Here is a 9,214-nt window from a genome sequence, read left to right on the forward strand (position 1 = left end):
CCGGGCCGTGCCCTCCCTTGTTTTCCTTTTTTTTTTTTTTTTTTTTCTTTTTTTTTTTACGGCTGAGTCACCGAATTGTCACCAGATTGTCACCTGATACTTCCTCCTGCACAGGGCCCCGCCCGGGACTGGGGCTGTGCCACCCCAAATCCGGCAGGTTTGGGGGAGAAATTGGGGTCTGAGCCTTTCCTGACCCCAAATCTGAGAGAATTCAGGGATAAATTGGGGTTTGAGCCTTTCCTGACCCCAAATCTGAGAGAATTCAGGGATAAATTGGGGTCTGAGCCTTTCCCACCCCAAATCCATGAAGATTCAGGGATAAATCAGGATTTGAGCCTTTCCTACCCCAAATTTGAGAGAATTCAGGGATAAATCGGGGTTTGAGCTTTTCCCACCCCAAATCTGAGAGAATTCAGGGATGAATTGGGGTTTGAGCCTTTCCTGACCCCAAATCTGAGAGAATTCAGGGATGAATTGGGGTTTGAGCCTTTCCTGACCCCAAATCTGAGAGAATTCAGGGATGAATTGGGGTTTGAGCCTTTCCTGACCCCAAATCTGAGAGAATTCAGGGATGAATTGGGGTTTGAGCCTTTCCTGACCCCAAATCTGAGAGAATTCAGGGATAAATCGGGGTTTGAGCTTTTCCCACCCCAAATCTGAGATAACTCAGGGAAAAATTGGAATTTAAGCATTTTCCACCCCAAATCTGAGAGAATTCAGGGATAAATCGGGGTCTGAGCTTTTCCCACCCCAAATATGAGATAACTCAGGGAAAAATTGGGGTTTAAGCATTTCCCACCCCAAATCTGAGATAACTCAGGGAAAAATTGGGGTTTAAGCATTTCCCACCCCAAATCTGAGATAATTCAGGGGTAAATCGGGGTCTGAGCTTTTCCCACCCCAAACCCAGGGATAAATCAGGGTCAACATCCCAAAAAAACCCCAACCCAGACTGCGAGCTGCAGCTGCCCTGGGGAAATCTGGGAATTTGCATCAATCCCACATTTAATGGGGTGAGGCGTGGCCCGGGCCCCTCTTTTCCCTGCAATCCCAAATGCCATCCCTTGGGATTTGCATGGATAATTCCCATTTTTGTTTCCAGGCAGGTGGCCCCGAGCCCCGTTAATCCCATATTTAAATAGGGATGGAAATTCAGGGGAAGGAGCTTAATCCCTCAGGAAAATTCCCTTTCGATTTATGGGATCTGGGGAGGGATTGATGAGGAAAGAGAATTCATCCCGGATTTTTGGGGTTGTTAAAGGGAAATTCAGATCAAACTCCCTGGAAAAACTTCGGGAATTTTTCACTCCTGCCCTAAAAAGATCCTTGAGAATTCCCAGTTTCAACCCTCCTGGACTGGGAAGGAATTGGGACTAAAAGGATGATTTTAGGACTAAAAGGGTGATTTTAGGACTAAAAGGGTGAATTTAGGACTAAAAGGGTGATTTTAGGATCAAAACCATCCCGTGGTTTTAGGATTAAAAGGATGATTTTAGGATTAAAGTCATCCCGTGGCTTCATGATTAAAATGATGGGTTTTTGTGGCTAAAAATTATGATTTTAGGATCAAAATTACGATTTTAGGATCAAAACCATCCCACGATTTTAGGATTAAAAGGACGATTTTAGGATTAACACCATCCCATGGCTTTAGGATTCAAATGACGGATTTGTGATTAAAATGATGGATTTGTGATTAAAATGATGATTTTAGGGTCAAAACTTCCCCATGATTTTATGTTCAAAATTATGATTTTAGGATCAAAAATGATGATTTTATGCCTAAAATCCCGATTTTATGACTAAAATCCCAGTTTAATGACTCAACCCATACGTGTCCCTACCCACAAATCCCGTTGTCCCTTTTTGGGGCCCTCCCGCGGAATTCCCAGAATTCCTGTTGGGTTGCTGGGGCAAGTTGAGTTTTTAACCATTTCCAACCCCATTTGGGGTTTTTCTGCCCTCTTTTGGGGCTTTTCTGCCCTCTTTTGGGGCTTTTCTGCCCTCTTTTGGGGTCTTCCAGAGGCTTTGGGGTTGGATTTGGGATGATTTGACCATGGGGCCGTGGATTTTTTGCCTTCCTGGCTGTGGGATTTAGGGAGGAAATCCCAAGGGAAGGTGCTCGGCGTGGATTTTGTGTTCCTTTTATTGATTTCATCTGGAATTGCTGGGGCAAGTGGAGTTTTTAACCATTTCCTCCCCGATTTGGGGTTTTCCACAGGGTTTGGGGTTGGATATTTGGGAATTTCACTGCGGGTTCGTGGATTTTTCACCCTTTGCAGGAAGGGAAGGTGCTCCGTGTGAATTTTATGTTCCTTTTATTGTCTTAATCCAGAACCGCCCACACCGGGCTGCAGGAAATTGAGTTTTTAACCATTTCCTCCCCGATCTGGGGAGGAAATTTGGGATTTTGGCTGTAGGGCCGTAGATTTTTTTACCTTTGGAGAAGGAAGGGAAGGTGCTCGGTGTGAATTTCACATTCCTTTTATTGATTTAACCCAGAACCTCCCACATTGCTCTGTGTAAAACTGAATTTTTAACCATTTCCTCCCCGATCAGGGGGTTCCCAGGGCCCATTTGGGATTTTAGCTGTAGGACCATGGATTTTTTACCCTTTTGGGGGAGTAAAATGCTCAGTATGAATTTCACATTCCTTCTCTTGATTTAACCCAGAACCTCCCACATTTCTCTGTGTAAAACTGAATTTTTAACCATTTCCTCCCCGATTCAGGGTTTCCCAGGGCCCATTTGGGGTTTTGGCGGTGGGGCCGTGGATTTCCAGCCGTGCTGGGTGTGGGGCTGGGGCAGGAGGGCCCGGCGCTGTCGGGGCACGCCGGGGGGGCAGGGCAGGCAGGTGCCCGGAGCTCTCCCTGTGCAGGTGACTCAGAGCTGGCAGCACCTGGCACACCTGAGCTGCCCTTCCTGCTCCGCGGGCACCGCGCCCGCGGCTGCGCCGGCACGCCAGGCCGGGGGCAGAGCCGGGGAACTCGGGATGGGGCCTTCCCTGGGGTGGGATCCCAGGAAAACCATGGTTAGCCCTGTCCTGGATTGGAAATTTGGGATAAATCCTTGCCTGGGGTGGGATCCCAGGGAAACCACGGCTGGCCGTGCCCTTCTGCCTGTTTGGGTCAGAAATTTGGGATAAATCCTGTCCTGGGATGGGATTCCCAGAGAAACCATGGTTAGCCCTGCCTTTGTGTCTGTTTGGGTCAGAAATTCGGGATAGATCCTTCCCTGGGGTGGGATCCCAGGGAAACCACGGCTGGCCGTGCCCTTCTGCCTGTTTGGGTCAGAAATTTGGGATAAATCCTGTCCTGGGATGGGATCCCAGGGAAACCACGGCTGGCCCTGCCCTGGGTCAGAAATTCGGGATAAATCCTTCCCTGGGATGGGATTCCCAAAGAAGCTGTGGCTGCCCCAGCCCTAGATCAGAAATTCGGGATAAATCCTGTCCTGGGATGGGATCCCAGGGAAACCACGGCTGGCCCTGCCCTGGGCCAGAAATTCGGGATAAATCCTGTCCTGGGATGGGATCCCAGGGAAACCACGGCTGGCCCTGCCCTGGGCCAGAAATTCGGGATAAATCCTGTCCTGGGATGGGATCCCAGGGAAACCACGGCTGGCCCTGCCCTGGGCCAGAAATTCGGGATAAATCCTGTCCTGGGATGGGATCCCAGGGAAACCACGGCTGGCCCTGCCCTGGGCCAGAAATTCGGGATAAATCCTGTCCTGGGATGGGATCCCAGGGAAACCACGGCTGGCCCTGCCCTGGGGCAGAAATACGGGATAGATCCTTCCCTGGGGTGGGATCCCAGGGAAACCATGGTTAGCCTTACCCTTGTGTCTGTTCAGGTCAGAAATTCGGGATGAATCCTTCCCTGGGGTGGGATCCCACGGAAACCACGGCTGGCCCTGCCCTGGGTCAGAAATTCGGGATAAATCCTGTCCTGGGATGGGATCCCAGAGAAACCACGGCTGGATGCCTGGGATCAGAAATTTGGGAGAAATCCTTCCCTGGGACACTGAGAAATCCCTGGGATGGAATTCCCAGAGAAGCCATGGGAAGCCCTGGGATTAAATTTGGGGTTTTGCTCCCCTCAGCTGCCCCAGGAGGAAACAAAAGCAGGGAAAGGACGGCCTGGAAACCAATCTGGGATTAAATTTGGGGTTTTGCTCCCCTCAGCTGCCCCAGGACAAACAAAGGCAGGGAAAGGACGGCCTGGAAAATCCAGGATGGCCTGGAAACCAATCTGGGATTAAATTTGGATTTTGCTCCCCTCAGCTGCCCCAGGACAAACAAAGGCAGGGAAAGGACGGCCCCAAACCCCCGGCAGGGGCTGAAAACCAATCTGGAAAACCAATCCCTGAGCTCAGCCCGGCTCTTGGCTCCCCGAGCTCCAGAGGTGAAATCTTCCTGCTCTGCATCAGCTGCCCCAGGAGGAAACAAAAGCAGGGAAAGGACGGCCTGGAAACCAATCTGGGATTAAATTTGGGGTTTTGCTCCCCTCAGCTGCCCCAGGACAAACAAAGGCAGGGAAAGGACGGCCTGGAAAATCCAGGATGGCCTGGAAACCAATCTGGGATTAAATTTGGATTTTGCTCCCCTCAGCTGCCCCAGGACAAACAAAGGCAGGGAAAGGACGGCCCCAAACCCCGGCAGGGGCTGAAAACCAATCTGGAAAACCAATCCCTGAGCTCAGCCCGGCTCTTGGCTCCCCGAGCTCCAGAGGTGAAATCTTCCTGCTCTGCAGGTGAAAGCCTTTGTTCCTTTTTTATTTATTTTTTTTTCCTCTTTCTCCTCAGTCGCCTTTGTCCTGGCGGGATCCGCAGGGAGGAGCGGCAGGAGGAAAGGGCAGGAACGGCCGCAGTTCCTGGCAACGAGGGGATGTGGGGCTTCAGCCTCTGTGCCCAGCCCAGGGTGCCAGGGGCAGCTTTAAATCGCTTGGTCAAAATTCTGTACTGAATCAGGGCTTAAAGCGGAGTCTCAGAATTCTGTGTTATCGATCACAAGGGATTTTAAATCAGTTTGTGAAAATTCTGTACTGAATCAGGGCTTAAAGCGGAGTCTCAGAATTCTGTGTTATCGATCACAAGGGTTTTTTAACTGGATTCTCAAAATTCTGTGTTGTTGATTCCAAGGGATTTTAAATCGGTTTATCAAAATTCTCTGCTGAATCCAGGGGTTTAAAGCGGAGTCCCAAAATTCTGTGTTGTTGGTCACAAAGGTTTTTAAACTGGATTCTCAAAATTCTGTGCTGAGCCCAAGGGTTTAACCTGAATTCTCAAGATTTTGAGCCCAAGGTTTCAAGGAAGGTTTTTAAACTGGGTTCTGAAAATTCTGTGCTGAGCCCAAGGGTTTAACCTGAATTCTCAAAATTCTGAGCCCAAGGTCCCAAGGAAGGTTTTTAAACTGGGTTCTGAAAATTCTGTGCTGAATCCAAGGATTCAGGGAGCATTTTTAATCTGGATTCTCAAAATTCTGAGTCCAAGTTCTCAAGGAAGATTTTTAAGTCAGATTCTCAAAATTCTGTGTGCTTGATCCCAAGGATTTTTAAGCTGAGTTCTCAAAATTCTGAGCCCGAGAATTCAAGGAAGGGGTTTAATTGGGTTCTCAAAATTCTGAGCCCGAGAATTCAAGGAAGGGGTTTAATTGGGTTCTCAAAATTCTGAGCCCGAGAATTCAAGGAAGGGGTTTAATTGGGTTCTCAAAATTCTGAGCCCGAGAATTCAAGGAAGGGGTTTAATTGGGTTCTCAAAATTCTGAGCCCGAGAATTCAAGGAAGGGGTTTAATTGGGTTCTCAAAATTCTGAGCCCGAGAATTCAAGGAAGGGGTTTAATTGGGTTCTCAAAATTCTGAGCCCGAGAATTCAAGGAAGGGGTTTAATTGGGTTCTCAAAATTCTGAGCCCGAGAATTCAAGGAAGGGGTTTAATTGGGTTCTCAAAATTCTGAGCCCGAGAATTCAAGGAAGGGGTTTAATTGGGTTCTCAAAATTCTGAGCCCAAGAATTCAAGGAATGGTTTTTAAACTGAGTCTGAAGAAGTTTTTAAGGTAGATTCTCCAAATCCTGTGCTGAGCCCAAGGGTTTAAGCTGAATTCTCAAAATTCTGAGCCCAAGAATTCAAGGAAGGGTTTTAATTGGGTTCTCAAAATTCTGAGTCCGAGGTCTCAAGGAATGGTTTTTAAACTGAGTCTGAGGAAGTTTTGAAGGTGGATTCTCCAAATCCTGTGCTGAGCCCAAGGTGATTTAAAGGCTGAGTAAAAGGCCCTGAGCAATCAGTGCTGGATTGATCCGGGTTTCGGGAGTTAAGCTCAGCTCAAGGCTCTGATTTCCCCGTGTTTGTTTGCTTGGAACAGAACAAATCCCCTGCGGCTGATTAGGGGATCCCGATCCCCTCCCGAGGTTTGGGATCGTCTCCCCTTTCACTCGTGCCCTGTGCAAACACAGCTGAGGGCCTGCAGTGAGACACGAGGGATGAAACTGGGAAAAAATTCAATATTTAGGGTTGTTTCAAAGATCTTGAGTTTTCTCACAAGTTTTTGAGTTTTTTCCCCCAAGTTTTTGAGTTTTTTCCCCAAGTTTTTGATTTTTTTCCCCAAGGTTTTGAGTTTCCCCCCCAAGTTTTTGAGGTTTTTTTCCCAACAATTTTAAGGTTTTTCCAAAGGTTTTGAGGTTTCTTTAAAAGATTTTAAGGTTTTTTTTTTAAAAACGATTTTAAGGTTTTTCCAAAGCTTTCGTGTTTTTTTCCCAATGTTCTTCAGGGTTGATGGGGTAGAAAATATTTAGGATTATCACCAAATGGGAATGTTCTTTGGGAATGTTCTCAAGATTGATGGAGTAGGGAATATTTGGGATTTTCCCCAAACGGGAATGTTCTCCGGGATTGCTGGGTAGGGAATATTTGGGAATTTCCCCAAATGGGAATGTTCTCCAGGATTGATGGAGTAGGGAATATTTGGGATTATCCTCCAATGGGAACGTTCTTTGGGGATGTTCTCCAGGATTGATTGGGGTAGGGAATATTTGGGATTTTCCCCAAACGGGAATGTTCTCCGGGAACGTTCTGTGGGAACGTTCTCTGGGATTGCTGGGTAGGGAATATTTGGGCATTTCCCCACAGGGGAATGTTCTCCAGGACTGATGAGTAGGGAATATTTGGGCATTTCCCCACAGGGGAATGTTCTCCAGGACTGATGAGTAGGGAATATTTGGGCATTTCCCCACAGGGGAATGTTCTCCAGGACTGATGAGTAGGGAATATTTGGGCATTTCCCCACAGGGGAATGTTCTCCAGGACTGATGAGTAGGGAATATTTGGGCATTTCCCCACAGGGGAATGTTCTCCAGGACTGATGAGTAGGGAATATTTGGGCATTTCCCCACAGGGGAATGTTCTCCAGGACTGATGAGTAGGGAATATTTGGGCATTTCCCCACAGGGGAATGTTCTCCAGGACTGATGAGTAGGGAATATTTGGGCATTTCCCCACAGGGGAATGTTCTCCAGGACTGATGAGTAGGGAATATTTGGGCATTTCCCCACAGGGGAATGTTCTCCAGGACTGATGAGTAGGGAATATTTGGGCATTTCCCCACAGGGGAATGTTCTCCAGGACTGATGAGTAGGGAATATTTGGGAATTTCCCCAAACGGGAATGTTCTCCAGGAACGTTCCGTGGCCATGTCCTGCCCATGCCACCCCGGGCCCCAGGCAGGAGCCAGCCCCCCAACACGACCCCACAGCCTCCAGCCCCCATTCCCCAGCCCTGCCCCAGCTCATTCCAGACACCGCTTTGTGGGGCAAGGAGCAGCCCAGGAGCTCAGCTGGGGCTGCTCAAACCCCTCGGGCCCACCCCGAGCTTCCCGAGGGACCTCGGGAGGACAACTTGGCAATTGGGGGCCAATTAAGGGATAATTGGAGTCGGGAGTGCAGCTTCCCTGGGAAACCCGAGCCTGGTGCCTTCATAACGAGGAGAAAACATTTGGTGTTTTGGTTTGATTTCACGGCACCGAGGGGAATTCTCCGACGGCGTCTTTGAAAGGGGATGATTCCCCATCTTTAAAGGATATTTAGAAGGCCACACCTCTCATTTTTAACAATTTTCTTTTAAATGCTTTTGTTTTAAATGTTTTTTCTTTTAAATGCTCCTGGTTTAAATATTTTTATTTTAAATGGGGAGAGCTCAGAGCCCTAAAGGGGCTCCAGGAGAGGGATTTGGGGCAAGGAATAAAACAGTGGGAATGGTTTGGTGTGGCATGAGGGCAGGGTTAGGTGGGAAATTGGGAGGAAATTGTTCCTTGTGAGGGCAGCGAGGCCTCGGCCTGAGAATCTGTGGCTGCCCCGTCCCTGGAAGTGTCCAAGGCCGGTTTGGAGCACCAGGGATGGTGGAAGGTCCTTTCCCCACAGCCCGGGGTGACCCTGGATCTTCAGTTCCCTTCCGGGGAAACAGCTTTGTGCAGAATGAGGGCAGGACTAAATGGGAAACTGGGAGGAAATTGTTCCTTGTGAGGGCAGCGAGGCCTCGGCCTGAGAATCTGGAAGTGTCCAAGTCCAGCTTGAGCCTGAGAATCTGGACGTGTCCAAGTCCAGCTTGAGGCACCCAGGGATGGTGGAAGGTCCCTGCCCCCCGCCCGGGGTGGCGCTGGATCTTTAATGTCCCTTGCAGGGCACGGCTTTGTGCAGAATGAGGGCAGGTTTAGGTGGGAAATTGGGAGGAAATTGTTCCTTGTGAGGGCAGCGAGGCCTCAGCCTGAGAATCTGGACGTGTCCAAGTCCAGCTTGGAAGTGTCCAAGTGTCCCGTGGAGCACCCAGGGATGGTGGAAGGTCCCTGCCCACCGCCCGGGGTGGCGCTGGATCTTTAATGTCCCTTGCAGGGCACGGCTTTGTGCAGAATGAGGGCAGGTTTAGGTGGGAAATTGGGAGGAAATTGTTCCTTGTGAGGGCAGCGAGGCCTCAGCCTGAGAATCTGGACGTGTCCAAGTCCAGCTTGAGGCACCCAGGGATGGTGGAAGCTCCTTCCCCACAGCCCGGGGTGACCCTGGATCTTCAGTTCCCTTCCGGGGAATGGCTTTGTGCGGAATGAGGCAGGACTAAATGGGAAACTGGGAGGAAACTGAGGGCAGTGAGGCCTCGGCCTGAGGCACCGTGGCTGCCCCATCCCTGGAAGTGTCCAAGTCCAGCTTGGAAGTGTCCAAGTGTCCCGTGGAGCACCC

This window comes from Passer montanus, unplaced genomic scaffold, assembly GCF_014805655.1.
Source record: "Passer montanus isolate IOZ18808 unplaced genomic scaffold, ASM1480565v1 scaffold62, whole genome shotgun sequence".
NCBI classification, from domain to species: Eukaryota; Metazoa; Chordata; class Aves; order Passeriformes; family Passeridae; genus Passer; species Passer montanus.